Source organism: Pseudophryne corroboree, unplaced genomic scaffold, assembly GCF_028390025.1.
Source record: "Pseudophryne corroboree isolate aPseCor3 unplaced genomic scaffold, aPseCor3.hap2 scaffold_1208, whole genome shotgun sequence".
NCBI classification, from domain to species: Eukaryota; Metazoa; Chordata; class Amphibia; order Anura; family Myobatrachidae; genus Pseudophryne; species Pseudophryne corroboree.
Genome location: NW_026967833.1, coordinates 1 through 11,702, shown reverse-complemented (window position 1 = coordinate 11,702; position 11,702 = coordinate 1). Strand labels below are relative to the sequence as shown.

General features: G+C 41.4%; 45 non-coding genes and 7 pseudogenes across 45 annotated transcripts; all 52 read right to left on the bottom strand.

The window, feature by feature from the left end:
* Window positions 1–2: 2 nt before the first annotated feature.
* LOC134991416 (5S ribosomal RNA) lies at window positions 3–121 on the bottom strand. Its single transcript, XR_010195663.1, has one exon. It is a non-coding gene; the product is annotated as a 5S ribosomal RNA (ribosomal RNA).
* Window positions 122–228: 107 nt separating this feature from the next.
* LOC134991519 (5S ribosomal RNA) lies at window positions 229–347 on the bottom strand. The gene has a single exon (XR_010195764.1). It is a non-coding gene; the product is annotated as a 5S ribosomal RNA (ribosomal RNA).
* Window positions 348–454: 107 nt separating this feature from the next.
* LOC134991837 (5S ribosomal RNA) lies at window positions 455–573 on the bottom strand. The gene has a single exon (XR_010196076.1). It is a non-coding gene; the product is annotated as a 5S ribosomal RNA (ribosomal RNA).
* A 107-nt stretch (window positions 574–680) lies between these two features.
* LOC134991780 (5S ribosomal RNA) lies at window positions 681–799 on the bottom strand. Its single transcript, XR_010196022.1, has one exon. It is a non-coding gene; the product is annotated as a 5S ribosomal RNA (ribosomal RNA).
* A 107-nt stretch (window positions 800–906) lies between these two features.
* On the bottom strand, window positions 907–1,025 carry LOC134991601 (5S ribosomal RNA). The gene has a single exon (XR_010195844.1). It is a non-coding gene; the product is annotated as a 5S ribosomal RNA (ribosomal RNA).
* A 107-nt stretch (window positions 1,026–1,132) lies between these two features.
* On the bottom strand, window positions 1,133–1,251 carry LOC134991437 (5S ribosomal RNA). The gene has a single exon (XR_010195683.1). It is a non-coding gene; the product is annotated as a 5S ribosomal RNA (ribosomal RNA).
* Window positions 1,252–1,358: 107 nt separating this feature from the next.
* LOC134991541 (5S ribosomal RNA) lies at window positions 1,359–1,477 on the bottom strand. Its single transcript, XR_010195786.1, has one exon. It is a non-coding gene; the product is annotated as a 5S ribosomal RNA (ribosomal RNA).
* A 107-nt stretch (window positions 1,478–1,584) lies between these two features.
* On the bottom strand, window positions 1,585–1,703 carry LOC134991468 (5S ribosomal RNA). The gene has a single exon (XR_010195713.1). It is a non-coding gene; the product is annotated as a 5S ribosomal RNA (ribosomal RNA).
* Window positions 1,704–1,810: 107 nt separating this feature from the next.
* Window positions 1,811–1,929, bottom strand: LOC134991479 (5S ribosomal RNA). Its single transcript, XR_010195724.1, has one exon. It is a non-coding gene; the product is annotated as a 5S ribosomal RNA (ribosomal RNA).
* A 107-nt stretch (window positions 1,930–2,036) lies between these two features.
* LOC134991561 (5S ribosomal RNA) lies at window positions 2,037–2,155 on the bottom strand. The gene has a single exon (XR_010195805.1). It is a non-coding gene; the product is annotated as a 5S ribosomal RNA (ribosomal RNA).
* Window positions 2,156–2,262: 107 nt separating this feature from the next.
* On the bottom strand, window positions 2,263–2,381 carry LOC134991574 (5S ribosomal RNA). The gene has a single exon (XR_010195817.1). It is a non-coding gene; the product is annotated as a 5S ribosomal RNA (ribosomal RNA).
* A 107-nt stretch (window positions 2,382–2,488) lies between these two features.
* Window positions 2,489–2,607, bottom strand: LOC134991661 (5S ribosomal RNA). The gene has a single exon (XR_010195904.1). It is a non-coding gene; the product is annotated as a 5S ribosomal RNA (ribosomal RNA).
* A 107-nt stretch (window positions 2,608–2,714) lies between these two features.
* Window positions 2,715–2,834, bottom strand: LOC134991773 (5S ribosomal RNA). The gene has a single exon (XR_010196015.1). It is a non-coding gene; the product is annotated as a 5S ribosomal RNA (ribosomal RNA).
* Window positions 2,835–2,941: 107 nt separating this feature from the next.
* Window positions 2,942–3,061, bottom strand: LOC134991335 (5S ribosomal RNA; annotated as a pseudogene).
* A 107-nt stretch (window positions 3,062–3,168) lies between these two features.
* On the bottom strand, window positions 3,169–3,292 carry LOC134991367 (5S ribosomal RNA; annotated as a pseudogene).
* Window positions 3,293–3,399: 107 nt separating this feature from the next.
* LOC134991820 (5S ribosomal RNA) lies at window positions 3,400–3,519 on the bottom strand. Its single transcript, XR_010196060.1, has one exon. It is a non-coding gene; the product is annotated as a 5S ribosomal RNA (ribosomal RNA).
* Window positions 3,520–3,626: 107 nt separating this feature from the next.
* On the bottom strand, window positions 3,627–3,745 carry LOC134991475 (5S ribosomal RNA). The gene has a single exon (XR_010195720.1). It is a non-coding gene; the product is annotated as a 5S ribosomal RNA (ribosomal RNA).
* Window positions 3,746–3,852: 107 nt separating this feature from the next.
* Window positions 3,853–3,971, bottom strand: LOC134991724 (5S ribosomal RNA). Its single transcript, XR_010195966.1, has one exon. It is a non-coding gene; the product is annotated as a 5S ribosomal RNA (ribosomal RNA).
* A 107-nt stretch (window positions 3,972–4,078) lies between these two features.
* LOC134991815 (5S ribosomal RNA) lies at window positions 4,079–4,197 on the bottom strand. Its single transcript, XR_010196055.1, has one exon. It is a non-coding gene; the product is annotated as a 5S ribosomal RNA (ribosomal RNA).
* A 107-nt stretch (window positions 4,198–4,304) lies between these two features.
* LOC134991453 (5S ribosomal RNA) lies at window positions 4,305–4,423 on the bottom strand. The gene has a single exon (XR_010195698.1). It is a non-coding gene; the product is annotated as a 5S ribosomal RNA (ribosomal RNA).
* Window positions 4,424–4,530: 107 nt separating this feature from the next.
* On the bottom strand, window positions 4,531–4,649 carry LOC134991270 (5S ribosomal RNA; annotated as a pseudogene).
* A 107-nt stretch (window positions 4,650–4,756) lies between these two features.
* On the bottom strand, window positions 4,757–4,875 carry LOC134991420 (5S ribosomal RNA). Its single transcript, XR_010195667.1, has one exon. It is a non-coding gene; the product is annotated as a 5S ribosomal RNA (ribosomal RNA).
* A 107-nt stretch (window positions 4,876–4,982) lies between these two features.
* On the bottom strand, window positions 4,983–5,101 carry LOC134991539 (5S ribosomal RNA). Its single transcript, XR_010195784.1, has one exon. It is a non-coding gene; the product is annotated as a 5S ribosomal RNA (ribosomal RNA).
* A 107-nt stretch (window positions 5,102–5,208) lies between these two features.
* LOC134991405 (5S ribosomal RNA) lies at window positions 5,209–5,327 on the bottom strand. The gene has a single exon (XR_010195652.1). It is a non-coding gene; the product is annotated as a 5S ribosomal RNA (ribosomal RNA).
* A 107-nt stretch (window positions 5,328–5,434) lies between these two features.
* Window positions 5,435–5,553, bottom strand: LOC134991517 (5S ribosomal RNA). Its single transcript, XR_010195762.1, has one exon. It is a non-coding gene; the product is annotated as a 5S ribosomal RNA (ribosomal RNA).
* A 107-nt stretch (window positions 5,554–5,660) lies between these two features.
* Window positions 5,661–5,779, bottom strand: LOC134991222 (5S ribosomal RNA; annotated as a pseudogene).
* Window positions 5,780–5,886: 107 nt separating this feature from the next.
* LOC134991779 (5S ribosomal RNA) lies at window positions 5,887–6,005 on the bottom strand. Its single transcript, XR_010196021.1, has one exon. It is a non-coding gene; the product is annotated as a 5S ribosomal RNA (ribosomal RNA).
* A 107-nt stretch (window positions 6,006–6,112) lies between these two features.
* Window positions 6,113–6,231, bottom strand: LOC134991600 (5S ribosomal RNA). Its single transcript, XR_010195843.1, has one exon. It is a non-coding gene; the product is annotated as a 5S ribosomal RNA (ribosomal RNA).
* Window positions 6,232–6,338: 107 nt separating this feature from the next.
* Window positions 6,339–6,457, bottom strand: LOC134991436 (5S ribosomal RNA). The gene has a single exon (XR_010195682.1). It is a non-coding gene; the product is annotated as a 5S ribosomal RNA (ribosomal RNA).
* Window positions 6,458–6,564: 107 nt separating this feature from the next.
* LOC134991538 (5S ribosomal RNA) lies at window positions 6,565–6,683 on the bottom strand. Its single transcript, XR_010195783.1, has one exon. It is a non-coding gene; the product is annotated as a 5S ribosomal RNA (ribosomal RNA).
* A 107-nt stretch (window positions 6,684–6,790) lies between these two features.
* Window positions 6,791–6,909, bottom strand: LOC134991467 (5S ribosomal RNA). The gene has a single exon (XR_010195712.1). It is a non-coding gene; the product is annotated as a 5S ribosomal RNA (ribosomal RNA).
* Window positions 6,910–7,016: 107 nt separating this feature from the next.
* Window positions 7,017–7,135, bottom strand: LOC134991196 (5S ribosomal RNA). The gene has a single exon (XR_010195613.1). It is a non-coding gene; the product is annotated as a 5S ribosomal RNA (ribosomal RNA).
* Window positions 7,136–7,242: 107 nt separating this feature from the next.
* LOC134991833 (5S ribosomal RNA) lies at window positions 7,243–7,361 on the bottom strand. Its single transcript, XR_010196072.1, has one exon. It is a non-coding gene; the product is annotated as a 5S ribosomal RNA (ribosomal RNA).
* Window positions 7,362–7,468: 107 nt separating this feature from the next.
* LOC134991573 (5S ribosomal RNA) lies at window positions 7,469–7,587 on the bottom strand. Its single transcript, XR_010195816.1, has one exon. It is a non-coding gene; the product is annotated as a 5S ribosomal RNA (ribosomal RNA).
* A 107-nt stretch (window positions 7,588–7,694) lies between these two features.
* LOC134991660 (5S ribosomal RNA) lies at window positions 7,695–7,813 on the bottom strand. The gene has a single exon (XR_010195903.1). It is a non-coding gene; the product is annotated as a 5S ribosomal RNA (ribosomal RNA).
* A 107-nt stretch (window positions 7,814–7,920) lies between these two features.
* LOC134991772 (5S ribosomal RNA) lies at window positions 7,921–8,040 on the bottom strand. Its single transcript, XR_010196014.1, has one exon. It is a non-coding gene; the product is annotated as a 5S ribosomal RNA (ribosomal RNA).
* Window positions 8,041–8,147: 107 nt separating this feature from the next.
* Window positions 8,148–8,267, bottom strand: LOC134991334 (5S ribosomal RNA; annotated as a pseudogene).
* A 107-nt stretch (window positions 8,268–8,374) lies between these two features.
* LOC134991366 (5S ribosomal RNA) lies at window positions 8,375–8,498 on the bottom strand (annotated as a pseudogene).
* A 107-nt stretch (window positions 8,499–8,605) lies between these two features.
* LOC134991819 (5S ribosomal RNA) lies at window positions 8,606–8,725 on the bottom strand. The gene has a single exon (XR_010196059.1). It is a non-coding gene; the product is annotated as a 5S ribosomal RNA (ribosomal RNA).
* Window positions 8,726–8,832: 107 nt separating this feature from the next.
* LOC134991474 (5S ribosomal RNA) lies at window positions 8,833–8,951 on the bottom strand. The gene has a single exon (XR_010195719.1). It is a non-coding gene; the product is annotated as a 5S ribosomal RNA (ribosomal RNA).
* Window positions 8,952–9,058: 107 nt separating this feature from the next.
* LOC134991723 (5S ribosomal RNA) lies at window positions 9,059–9,177 on the bottom strand. Its single transcript, XR_010195965.1, has one exon. It is a non-coding gene; the product is annotated as a 5S ribosomal RNA (ribosomal RNA).
* A 107-nt stretch (window positions 9,178–9,284) lies between these two features.
* Window positions 9,285–9,403, bottom strand: LOC134991292 (5S ribosomal RNA; annotated as a pseudogene).
* A 105-nt stretch (window positions 9,404–9,508) lies between these two features.
* LOC134991590 (5S ribosomal RNA) lies at window positions 9,509–9,627 on the bottom strand. The gene has a single exon (XR_010195833.1). It is a non-coding gene; the product is annotated as a 5S ribosomal RNA (ribosomal RNA).
* A 107-nt stretch (window positions 9,628–9,734) lies between these two features.
* On the bottom strand, window positions 9,735–9,853 carry LOC134991537 (5S ribosomal RNA). The gene has a single exon (XR_010195782.1). It is a non-coding gene; the product is annotated as a 5S ribosomal RNA (ribosomal RNA).
* Window positions 9,854–9,960: 107 nt separating this feature from the next.
* On the bottom strand, window positions 9,961–10,079 carry LOC134991394 (5S ribosomal RNA). Its single transcript, XR_010195641.1, has one exon. It is a non-coding gene; the product is annotated as a 5S ribosomal RNA (ribosomal RNA).
* Window positions 10,080–10,186: 107 nt separating this feature from the next.
* On the bottom strand, window positions 10,187–10,305 carry LOC134991835 (5S ribosomal RNA). Its single transcript, XR_010196074.1, has one exon. It is a non-coding gene; the product is annotated as a 5S ribosomal RNA (ribosomal RNA).
* A 107-nt stretch (window positions 10,306–10,412) lies between these two features.
* Window positions 10,413–10,531, bottom strand: LOC134991599 (5S ribosomal RNA). The gene has a single exon (XR_010195842.1). It is a non-coding gene; the product is annotated as a 5S ribosomal RNA (ribosomal RNA).
* A 107-nt stretch (window positions 10,532–10,638) lies between these two features.
* On the bottom strand, window positions 10,639–10,757 carry LOC134991435 (5S ribosomal RNA). Its single transcript, XR_010195681.1, has one exon. It is a non-coding gene; the product is annotated as a 5S ribosomal RNA (ribosomal RNA).
* A 107-nt stretch (window positions 10,758–10,864) lies between these two features.
* On the bottom strand, window positions 10,865–10,983 carry LOC134991536 (5S ribosomal RNA). Its single transcript, XR_010195781.1, has one exon. It is a non-coding gene; the product is annotated as a 5S ribosomal RNA (ribosomal RNA).
* A 107-nt stretch (window positions 10,984–11,090) lies between these two features.
* LOC134991513 (5S ribosomal RNA) lies at window positions 11,091–11,209 on the bottom strand. The gene has a single exon (XR_010195758.1). It is a non-coding gene; the product is annotated as a 5S ribosomal RNA (ribosomal RNA).
* Window positions 11,210–11,316: 107 nt separating this feature from the next.
* On the bottom strand, window positions 11,317–11,435 carry LOC134991449 (5S ribosomal RNA). Its single transcript, XR_010195695.1, has one exon. It is a non-coding gene; the product is annotated as a 5S ribosomal RNA (ribosomal RNA).
* A 107-nt stretch (window positions 11,436–11,542) lies between these two features.
* Window positions 11,543–11,661, bottom strand: LOC134991560 (5S ribosomal RNA). Its single transcript, XR_010195804.1, has one exon. It is a non-coding gene; the product is annotated as a 5S ribosomal RNA (ribosomal RNA).
* Between the last annotated feature and the right edge of the window lie 41 nt (window positions 11,662–11,702).

The following is an 11,702-nucleotide window of genomic DNA, read 5'->3' as shown; positions in this document are numbered from 1 at the left end:
AATATCTACAGCACCTTGTATTCCCAGGTGGTCTCCCATCCAAGTACTAACCAGGCCCAACACTGCTTAGCTTCCAAGATCAGATGAGATTGGGCGTATCCAGTGTGGTGTGGCTGTAGATGAGCTTTCTGGTTTCTGTTTGAACTTTTCTACTTCTTACTACTGGTTCATAAATGAATACATTTGAAAATTGAATGCATCAACAGAACGGTGTTGGCAGTATAAAAATATCTACAGCACCTTGTATTCCCAGGTGGTCTCCCATCCAAGTACTAACCAGGCCCAACACTGCTTAGCTTCCAAGATCAGATGAGATTGGGCGTATCCAGTGTAGTGTGGCTGTAGATGAGCTTTGTGGTTTCTGTTAGAACTTTTCTACTTCTAACTACTGGTTCATAAATGAATACGTTTGAAAATGGAATGCATCAACAGAACGGTGTTGGCAGTATAAAAATATCTACAGCACCTTGTATTCCCAGGTGGTTTCCCATCCAAGTACTAACCATGCCCAACACTGCTTAGCTTCCAAGATCAGATGAGATTGGGCGTATCCAGTGTGGTGTTGCTGTAGATGAGCTTTGTGGTTTCTGTTAGAACTTTTCTACTTCTAACTACTGGTTCATAAATGAATAAGTTTGAAAATGGAATGCATCAACAGAACGGTGTTGGCAGTATAAAAATATCTACAGCACCTTGTATTCCCAGGTGGTTTCCCATCCAAGTACTACCCAGGCCCAACACTGCTTAGCTTCCAAGATCAGATGAGATTGGGCGTATCCAGTGTTGTGTGGCTGTAGATGAGCTTTGTGGTTTCTGTTAGAACTTTTCTACTTCTAACTACTGGTTCATAAATGAATACGTTTGAAAATGGAATGCATCAACAGAACGGTGTTGGCAGTATAAAAATATCTACAGCACCTTGTATTCCCAGGTGGTCTCCCATCCAAGTACTAACCAGGCCCAACACTGCTTAGCTTCCAAGATCAGATGAGATTGGGCATATCCAGTGTGGTGTGGCTGTAGAAGAGCTTTATGGTTTCTGTTAGAACTTTTCTACTTCTAACTACTGGTTCATAAATGAATACGTTTGAAAATGGAATGCATCAACAGAACGGTGTTGGTAGTATAAAAATATCTACAGCACCTTGTATTCCCAGGTGGTCTCCCATTCAAGTACTAACCAGGCCCAACACTGCTTAGCTTCCAAGATCAGATGAGATTGGGCGTATCCAGTGTGGTGTGGCTGTAGATGAGCTTTATGGTTTCTGTTAGAACTTTTCTACTTCTAACTACTGGTTCATAAATGAATACGTTTTAAAATGGAATGCATCAACAGAACGGTGTTGGTAGTATAAAAATATCTACAGCACCTTGTATTCCCAGGTGGTCTCCCATCCAAGTACTAACCAGGCCCAACACTGCTTAGCTTCCAAGATCAGATGAGATTGGGCGTATCCAATGTGGTGTGGCTGTAAATGAGCTTTGTTGTTTCTGTTAGAACTTTTCTACTTCTAACTACTGGTTCATAAATGAATACGTTTGAAAATGGAATGCATCAACAGAACAGTGTTGGCAGTATAAAAATATCTACAGCACCTTGTATTCCCAGGTGGTCTCCCATCCAAGTACTAACCAGGCCCAACACTGCTTAGCTTCCAAGATCAGATGAGATTGGGCGTATCCAGTGTGGTGTCGCTGTAGATGAGCTTTGTGGTTTCTGTTTGAACTTTTCTACTTCTTACTACTGGTTCATAAATGAATACATTTGAAAATTGAATGCATCAACAGAACGGTGTTGGCAGTATAAAAATATCTACAGCACCTTGTATTCCCAGGTGGTCTCCCATCCAAGTACTAACAAGGCCCAACACTGCTTAGCTTCCAAGATCAGATGAGATTGGGCGTATCCAGTGTGGTGTGGCTGTAGATGAGCTTTGTGGTTTCTGTTAGAACTTTTCTACTTCTAACTACTGGTTCATAAATGAATACGTTTGAAAATGGAATGCATCAACAGAACGGTGTTGGCAGTATAAAAATATCTACAGCACCTTGTATTCCCAGGTGGTCTCCCATCCAAGTACTAACCAGGCCCAACACTGCTTAGCTTCCAAGATCAGATGAGATTGGGCGTATCCAGTGTGGTGTGGTTGTAGATGAACTTTGTGGTTTCTGTTAGAACTTTTCTACTTCTAACTACTGGTTCATAAATGAATACGTTTTAAAATGGAATGCATCAACAGAACGGTGTTGGCAGTATAAAAGTATCTACAGCACCTTGTATTCCCAGGTGGTCTCCTATCCAAGTACTAACCAGGCCCAACACTGCTTAGCTTCCAAGATCAGATGAGATTGGGCGTATCCAGTGTGGTGTGGCTGTAGATGAACTTTGTGGTTTCTGTTAGAACTTTTCTACTTCTAACTACTGGTTCATAAATGAATACGTTTGAAAATGGAATGCATCAACAGAACGGTGTTGGCAGTATAAAAATATCTACAGCACCTTGTATTCCCAGGTGGTCTCCCATACAAGTACTGACCAGGCCCAACACTGCTTAGCTTCCAAGATCAGATGAGATTGGGCGTATCCAGTGTGGTGTGGCTGTAGATGAGCTTTGTGGTTTCTGTTTGAACTTTTCTACTTCTAACTACTGGTTCATAAATGAATACATTTGAAATTTGAATGCATCAACAGAACGGTGTTGGCAGTATAAAAATATCTACAGCACCTTGTATTCCCAGGTGGTCTCCCATCCAAGTACTAACCAGGCCCAACACTGCTTAGCTTCACAAGATCAGATGAGATTGGGCGTATCCAGTGTGGTGTGGCTGTAGATGAGCTTTACGGTTTCTGTTAGAACTATTCTACTTCTAACTACTGGTTCATAAATGAATACGTTTGAAAATGGAATGCATCAACAGAACGGTGTTGGTAGTATAAAAATATCTACAGCACATTGTATTCCCAGGTGGTCTCCCATCCAAGTACTAACCAGGCCCAACACTGCTTAGCTTCACAAGATCAGATGAAATTGGGCGTATCCAGTGTGGTGTGGCTGTATATGAGCTTTATGGTTTCTGTTAGAACTATTCTACTTCTAACTACTGGTTCATAAATGAATACGTTTGAAAATGGAATGCATCAACAGAACGGTGTTGGTAGTATAAAAATATCTACAGCACATTGTATTCCCAGGTGGTCTCTCATCCAAGTACTAACCATGCCCAACACTGCGTAGCTTCCTAGATCAGATGAGATGAGATTGGGCGTATCCAGTGTGGTGTGGCAGTAGATGAGCTTTGTGGTTTCTGTTAGAACTTTTCTACTTCTAACTACTGGTTCATAAATGAATACGTTTGAAAATGGAATACATCAACAGAACGGTGTTGGCAGTATAAAAATATCTACAGCACCTATGTATTCCCAGGTGGTCTCCCATCCAAGTACTAACCAGGCCCAACACTGCTTAGCTTCCAAGATCAGATGAGATTGGGCATATCCAGTGTGGTGTGGCTGTAGAAGAGCTTTATGGTTTCTGTTAGTACTTTTCTACTTCTAACTACTGGTTCATAAATGAATACGTTTGAAAATGGAATGCATCAACAGAACGGTGTTGGCAGTATAAAAATATCTACAGCACCTTGTATTCCCAGGTGGTCTCCCATCCAAGTACTAACCAGGCCCAACACTGCTTAGCTTCCAAGATCAGATGAGATTGGGCGTATCCAGTGTGGTGTTGCTGTAGATGAACTTTCTGGTTTCTGTTAGAACTTTTCTACTTCTAACTACTGGTTCATAAATGAATACGTTTGAAAATGGAATGCATCAACAGAACGGTGTTGGCAGTATAAAAATATCTACAGCACCTTGTATTCCCAGGTGGTCTCCCATCCAAGTACTAACCAGGCCCAACACTGCTTAGCTTCCAAGATCAGATGAGATTGGGCGTATCCAGTGTTGTGTGGCTGTAGATGAGCTTTGTGGTTTCTGTTTGAACTTTTCTACTTCTAGCTACTGGTTCATAAATGAATACGTTTTAAAATGGAATGCATCAACAGAACGGTGTTGGCAGTATAAAAATATCTACAGCACCTTGTATTCCCAGGTGGTTTCCCATCCAAGTACTAACCAGGCCCAACACTGCTTAGCTTCCAAAATCAGATGAGATTGGGCGTATCCAGTGTGGTGTTGCTGTAGATGAGCTTTGTGGTTTCTGTTAGAACTTTTCTACTTCTAACTACTGGTTCATAAATGAATACGTTTGAAAATGGAATGCATCAACAGAACGGTGTTGGCAGTATAAAAATATCTACAGCACCTTGTATTCCCAGGTGGTTTCCCATCCAAGTACTAACCAGGCCCAACACTGCTTAGCTTCCAAGATCAGATGAGATTGGGCGTATCCAGTGTGGTGTGGCTGTAGATGAGCTTTGTAGTTTCTGTTAGAACTTTTCTACTTCTAACTACTGGTTCATAAATGAATACGTTTGAAAATGGAATGCATCAACAGAACTGTGTTGGCAGTATAAAAATATCTACAGCACCTTGTATTCCCAGGTGCTCTCCCATCCAAGTACTAACCAGGCCCAACACTGCTTAGCTTCCAAGACCAGATGAGATTGGGCATATCCAGTGTGGTGTGGCTGTAGAAGAGCTTTATGGTTTCTGTAAGTACTTTTCTACTTCTAACTACTGGTTCATAAATGAATACGTTTGAAAATGGAATGCATCAACAGAACGGTGTTGGTAGTATAAAAATATCTACAGCACCTTGTATTCCCAGGAGGTCTCCCATTCAAGTACTAACCAGGCCCAACACTGCTTAGCTTCCAAGATCAGATGAGATTGGGCGTATCCAGTGTGGTGTGGCTGTAGATGAGCTTTATGGTTTCTGTTAGAACTTTTCTACTTCTAACTACTGGTTCATAAATGAATACGTTTTAAAATGGAATGCATCAACAGAACGGTGTTGGTAGTATAAAAATATCTACAGCACCTTGTATTCCCAGGTGGTCTCCCATCCAAGTACTAACCAGGCCCAACACTGCTTAGCTTCCAAGATCAGATGAGATTGGGCGTATCCAATGTGGTGTGGCTGTAAATGAGCTTTGTGGTTTCTGTTAGAACTTTTCTACTTCTAACTACTGGTTCATAAATGAATACGTTTGAAAATGGAATGCATCAACAGAACAGTGTTGGCAGTATAAAAATATCTACAGCACCTTGTATTCCCAGGTGGTCTCCCATCCAAGTACTAACCAGGCCCAACACTGCTTAGCTTCCAAGATCAGATGAGATTGGGCGTATCCAGTGTGGTGTGGCTGTAGATGAGCTTTCTGGTTTCTGTTTGAACTTTTCTACTTCTTACTACTGGTTCATAAATGAATACATTTGAAAATTGAATGCATCAACAGAACGGTGTTGGCAGTATAAAAATATCTACAGCACCTTGTATTCCCAGGTGGTCTCCCATCCAAGTACTAACCAGGCCCAACACTGCTTAGCTTCCAAGATCAGATGAGATTGGGCGTATCCAGTGTAGTGTGGCTGTAGATGAGCTTTGTGGTTTCTGTTAGAACTTTTCTACTTCTAACTACTGGTTCATAAATGAATACGTTTGAAAATGGAATGCATCAACAGAACGGTGTTGGCAGTATAAAAATATCTACAGCACCTTGTATTCCCAGGTGGTTTCCCATCCAAGTACTAACCATGCCCAACACTGCTTAGCTTCCAAGATCAGATGAGATTGGGCGTATCCAGTGTGGTGTTGCTATAGATGAGCTTTGTGGTTTCTGTTAGAACTTTTCTACTTCTAACTACTGGTTCATAAATGAATAAGTTTGAAAATGGAATGCATCAACAGAACGGTGTTGGCAGTATAAAAATATCTACAGCACCTTGTATTCCCAGGTGGTTTCCCATCCAAGTACTACCCAGGCCCAACACTGCTTAGCTTCCAAGATCAGATGAGATTGGGCGTATCCAGTGTTGTGTGGCTGTAGATGAGCTTTGTGGTTTCTGTTAGAACTTTTCTACTTCTAACTACTGGTTCATAAATGAATACGTTTGAAAATGGAATGCATCAACAGAACGGTGTTGGCAGTATAAAAATATCTACAGCACCTTGTATTCCCAGGTGGTCTCCCATCCAAGTACTAACCAGGCCCAACACTGCTTAGCTTCCAAGATCAGATGAGATTGGGCATATCCAGTGTGGTGTGGCTGTAGAAGAGCTTTATGGTTTCTGTTAGAACTTTTCTACTTCTAACTACTGGTTCATAAATGAATACGTTTGAAAATGGAATGCATCAACAGAACGGTGTTGGTAGTATAAAAATATCTACAGCACCTTGTATTCCCAGGTGGTCTCCCATTCAAGTACTAACCAGGCCCAACACTGCTTAGCTTCCAAGATCAGATGAGATTGGGCGTATCCAGTGTGGTGTGGCTGTAGATGAGCTTTATGGTTTCTGTTAGAACTTTTCTACTTCTAACTACTGGTTCATAAATGAATACGTTTTAAAATGGAATGCATCAACAGAACGGTGTTGGTAGTATAAAAATATCTACAGCACCTTGTATTCCCAGGTGGTCTCCCATCCAAGTACTAACCAGGCCCAACACTGCTTAGCTTCCAAGATCAGATGAGATTGGGCGTATCCAATGTGGTGTGGCTGTAAATGAGCTTTGTGGTTTCTGTTAGAACTTTTCTACTTCTAACTACTGGTTCATAAATGAATACGTTTGAAAATGGAATGCATCAACAGAACAGTGTTGGCAGTATAAAAATATCTACAGCACCTTGTATTCCCAGGTGGTCTCCCATCCAAGTACTAACCAGGCCCAACACTGCTTAGCTTCCAAGATCAGATGAGATTGGGCGTATCCAGTGTGGTGTCGCTGTAGATGAGCTTTGTGGTTTCTGTTTGAACTTTTCTACTTCTTACTACTGGTTCATAAATGAATACATTTGAAAATTGAATGCATCAACAGAACGGTGTTGGCAGTATAAAAATATCTACAGCACCTTGTATTCCCAGGTGGTCTCCCATCCAAGTACTAACAAGGCCCAACACTGCTTAGCTTCCAAGATCAGATGAGATTGGGCGTATCCAGTGTGGTGTGGCTGTAGATGAGCTTTGTGGTTTCTGTTAGAACTTTTCTACTTCTAACTACTGGTTCATAAATGAATACGTTTGAAAATGGAATGCATCAACAGAACGGTGTTGGCAGTATAAAAATATCTACAGCACCTTGTATCCCCAGGTGGTCTCCCATCCAAGTACTAACCAGGCCCAACACTGCTTAGCTTCCAAGATCAGATGAGATTGGGCGTATCCAGTGTGGTGTGGTTGTAGATGAACTTTGTGGTTTCTGTTAGAACTTTTCTACTTCTAACTACTGGTTCATAAATGAATACGTTTTAAAATGGAATGCATCAACAGAACGGTGTTGGCAGTATAAAAGTATCTACAGCACCTTGTATTCCCAGGTGGTCTCCTATCCAAGTACTAACCAGGCCCAACACTGCTTAGCTTCCAAGATCAGATGAGATTGGGCGTATCCAGTGTGGTGTGGCTGTAGATGAACTTTGTGGTTTCTGTTAGAACTTTTCTACTTCTAACTACTGGTTCATAAATGAATACGTTTGAAAATGGAATGCATCAACAGAACGGTGTTGGCAGTATAAAAATATCTACAGCACCTTGTATTCCCAGGTGGTCTCCCATACAAGTACTGACCAGGCCCAACACTGCTTAGCTTCCAAGATCAGATGAGATTGGGCGTATCCAGTGTGGTGTGGCTGTAGATGAGCTTTGTGGTTTCTGTTTGAACTTTTCTACTTCTAACTACTGGTTCATAAATGAATACATTTGAAATTTGAATGCATCAACAGAACGGTGTTGGCAGTATAAAAATATCTACAGCACCTTGTATTCCCAGGTGGTCTCCCATCCAAGTACTAACCAGGCCCAACACTGCTTAGCTTCACAAGATCAGATGAGATTGGGCGTATCCAGTGTGGTGTGGCTGTAGATGAGCTTTACGGTTTCTGTTAGAACTATTCTACTTCTAACTACTGGTTCATAAATGAATACGTTTGAAAATGGAATGCATCAACAGAACGGTGTTCGTAGTATAAAAATATCTACAGCACATTGTATTCCCAGGTGGTCTCCCATCCAAGTACTAACCAGGCCCAACACTGCTTAGCTTCACAAGATCAGATGAAATTGGGCGTATCCAGTGTGGTGTGGCTGTATATGAGCTTTATGGTTTCTGTTAGAACTATTCTACTTCTAACTACTGGTTCATAAATGAATACGTTTGAAAATGGAATGCATCAACAGAACGGTGTTGGTAGTATAAAAATATCTACAGCACATTGTATTCCCAGGTGGTCTCTCATCCAAGTACTAACCATGCCCAACACTGCGTAGCTTCCTAGATCAGATGAGATGAGATTGGGCGTATCCAGTGTGGTGTGGCAGTAGATGAGCTTTGTGGTTTCTGTTAGAACTTTTCTACTTCTAACTACTGGTTCATAAATGAATACGTTTGAAAATGGAATACATCAACAGAACGGTGTTGGCAGTATAAAAATATCTACAGCACCTATGTATTCCCAGGTGGTCTCCCATCCAAGTACTAACCAGGCCCAACACTGCTTAGCTTCCAAGATCAGATGAGATTGGGCATATCCAGTGTGGTGTGGCTGTAGAAGAGCTTTATGGTTTCTGTTAGTACTTTTCTACTTCTAACTACTGGTTCATAAATGAATACGTTTGAAAATGGAATGCATCAACAGAACGGTGTTGGCAGTATAAAAATATCTACAGCACCTTGTATTCCCAGGTGGTCTCCCATCCAAGTACTAACCAGGCCCAACACTGCTTAGCTTCCAAGATCAGATGAGATTGGGCGTATCCAGTGTGGTGTTGCTGTAGATGAACTTTCTGGTTTCTGTTAGAACTTTTCTACTTCTAACTACTGGTTCATAAATGAATACGTTTGAAAATGGAATGCATCAACAGAACGGTGTTGGCAGTATAAAAATATCTACAGCACCTTGTATTCCCAGGTGGTCTCCCATCCAAGTACTAACCAGGCCCAACACTGCTTAGCTTCCAAGATCAGATGAGATTGGGCGTATCCAGTGTTGTGTGGCTGTAGATGAGCTTTGTGGTTTCTGTTTGAACTTTTCTACTTCTAGCTACTGGTTCATAAATGAATACGTTTTAAAATGGAATGCATCAACAGAACGGTGTTGGCAGTATAAAATTATCTACAGCACCTTGTATTCCCAGGTGGTCTCCCATCCAAGTACTAACCAGTCCCAACACTGCTTAGCTAACAAGATCAGATGAGATTGGGCGTATCCAGTGTGGTGTTGCTGTAGATGAACTTTCTGGTTTGTTAGAACTTTTCTACTTCTAACTACTGGTTCATAAATGAATACTTTTTAAAATGGAATGCATCAACAGAATGGTGTTGGCAGTATAAAAATATCTACAGCACCTTGTATTCCCAGGTGGTCTCCCATCCAAGTACTAACCAGGCCCAACACTGCTTAGCTTCCAAGATCAGATGAGATTTGGCGTATCCAGTGTGGTGTGGCTGTAGATGAACTTTCTGGTTTCTGTTAGAACTTTTCTACTTCTAACTACTGGTTCATAAATGAATACGTTTTAAAATGGAATGCATCAACAGAACGGTGTTGGCAGTATAAAAATATCTACAGCACCTTGTATTCCCAGGTGGTCTCCCATCCAAGTACTAACCAGGCCCAACACTGCTTAGCTTCCAAGATCAGATGAGATTGGGCGTATCCAATGTGGTGTGGCTGTAAATGAGCTTTGTGGTTTCTGTTAGAACTTTTCTACTTCTAACTACTGGTTCATAAATGAATACGTTTGAAAATGGAATGCATCAACAGAACAGTGTTGGCAGTATAAAAATATCTACAGCACCTTGTATTCCCAGGTGGTCTCCCATCCAAGTACTAACCAGGCCCAACACTGCTTAGCTTCCAAGATCAGATGAGATTGGGCGTATCCAGTGTGGTGTGGCTGTAGATGAGCTTTCTGGTTTCTGTTTGAACTTTTCTACTTCTTACTACTGGTTCATAAATGAATACATTTGAAAATTGAATGCATCAACAGAACGGTGTTGGCAGTATAAAAATATCTACAGCACCTTGTATTCCCAGGTGGTCTCCCATCCAAGTACTAACCAGGCCCAACACTGCTTAGCTTCCAAGATCAGATGAAATTGGGCGTATCCAGTGTTGTGTGGCTGTAGATGAGCTTTGTGGTTTCTGTTAGAACTTTTCTACTTCTAACTACTGGTTCATAAATGAATACGTTTGAAAATGGAATGCATCAACAGAACGGTGTTGGCAGTATAAAAATATCTACAGCACCTTGTATTCCCAGGTGGTCTCCCATCCAAGTACTAACCAGGCCCAACACTGCTTAGCTTCCAAGATCAGATGAGATTGGGCATATCCAGTGTGGTGTGGCTGTAGAAGAGCTTTATGGTTTCTGTTAGAACTTTTCTACTTCTAACTACTGGTTCATAAATGAATACGTTTGAAAATGGAATGCATCAACAGAACGGTGTTGGTAGTATAAAAATATCTACAGCACCTTGTATTCCCAGGTGGTCTCCCATTCAAGTACTAACCAGGCCCAACACTGCTTAGCTTCCAAGATCAGATGAGATTGGGCGTATCCAGTGTGGTGTGGCTGTAGATGAGCTTTATGGTTTCTGTTAGAACTTTTCTACTTCTAACTACTGGTTCATAAATGAATACGTTTTAAAATGGAATGCATCAACAGAACGGTGTTGGTAGTATAAAAATATCTACAGCACCTTGTATTCCCAGGTGGTCTCCCATCCAAGTACTAACCAGGCCCAACACTGCTTAGCTTCCAAGATCAGATGAGATTGGGCGTATCCAATGTGGTGTGGCTGTAAATGAGCTTTGTGGTTTCTGTTAGAACTTTTCTACTTCTAACTACTGGTTCATAAATGAATACGTTTGAAAATGGAATGCATCAACAGAACAGTGTTGGCAGTATAAAAATATCTACAGCACCTTGTATTCCCTGGTGGTCTCCCATCCAAGTACTAACCAGGCCCAACACTGCTTAGCTTCCAAGATCAGATGAGATTGGGCGTATCCAGTGTGGTGTGGCTGTAGATGAGCTTTGTGGTTTCTGTTTGAACTTTTCTACTTCTTACTACTGGTTCATAAATGAATACATTTGAAAATTGAATGCATCAACAGAACGGTGTTGGCAGTATAAAAATATCTACAGCACCTTGTATTCCCAGGTGGTCTCCCATCCAATTACTAACAAGGCCCAACACTGCTTAGCTTCCAAGATCAGATGAGATTGGGCGTATCCAGTGTGGTGTGGCTGTAGATGAGCTTTGTGGTTTCTGTTAGAACTTTTCTACTTCTAACTACTGGTTCATAAATGAATACGTTTGAAAATGGAATGCATCAACAGAACGGTGTTGGCAGTATAAAAATATCTACAGCACCTTGTATTCCCAGGTGGTCTCCCATCCAAGTACTAACCAGGCCCAACACTGCTTAGCTTCCAAGATCAGATGAGATTGGGCGTATCCAGTGTGGTGTGGTTGTAGATGAACTTTGTGGTTTCTGTTAGAACTTTTCTACTTCTAACTA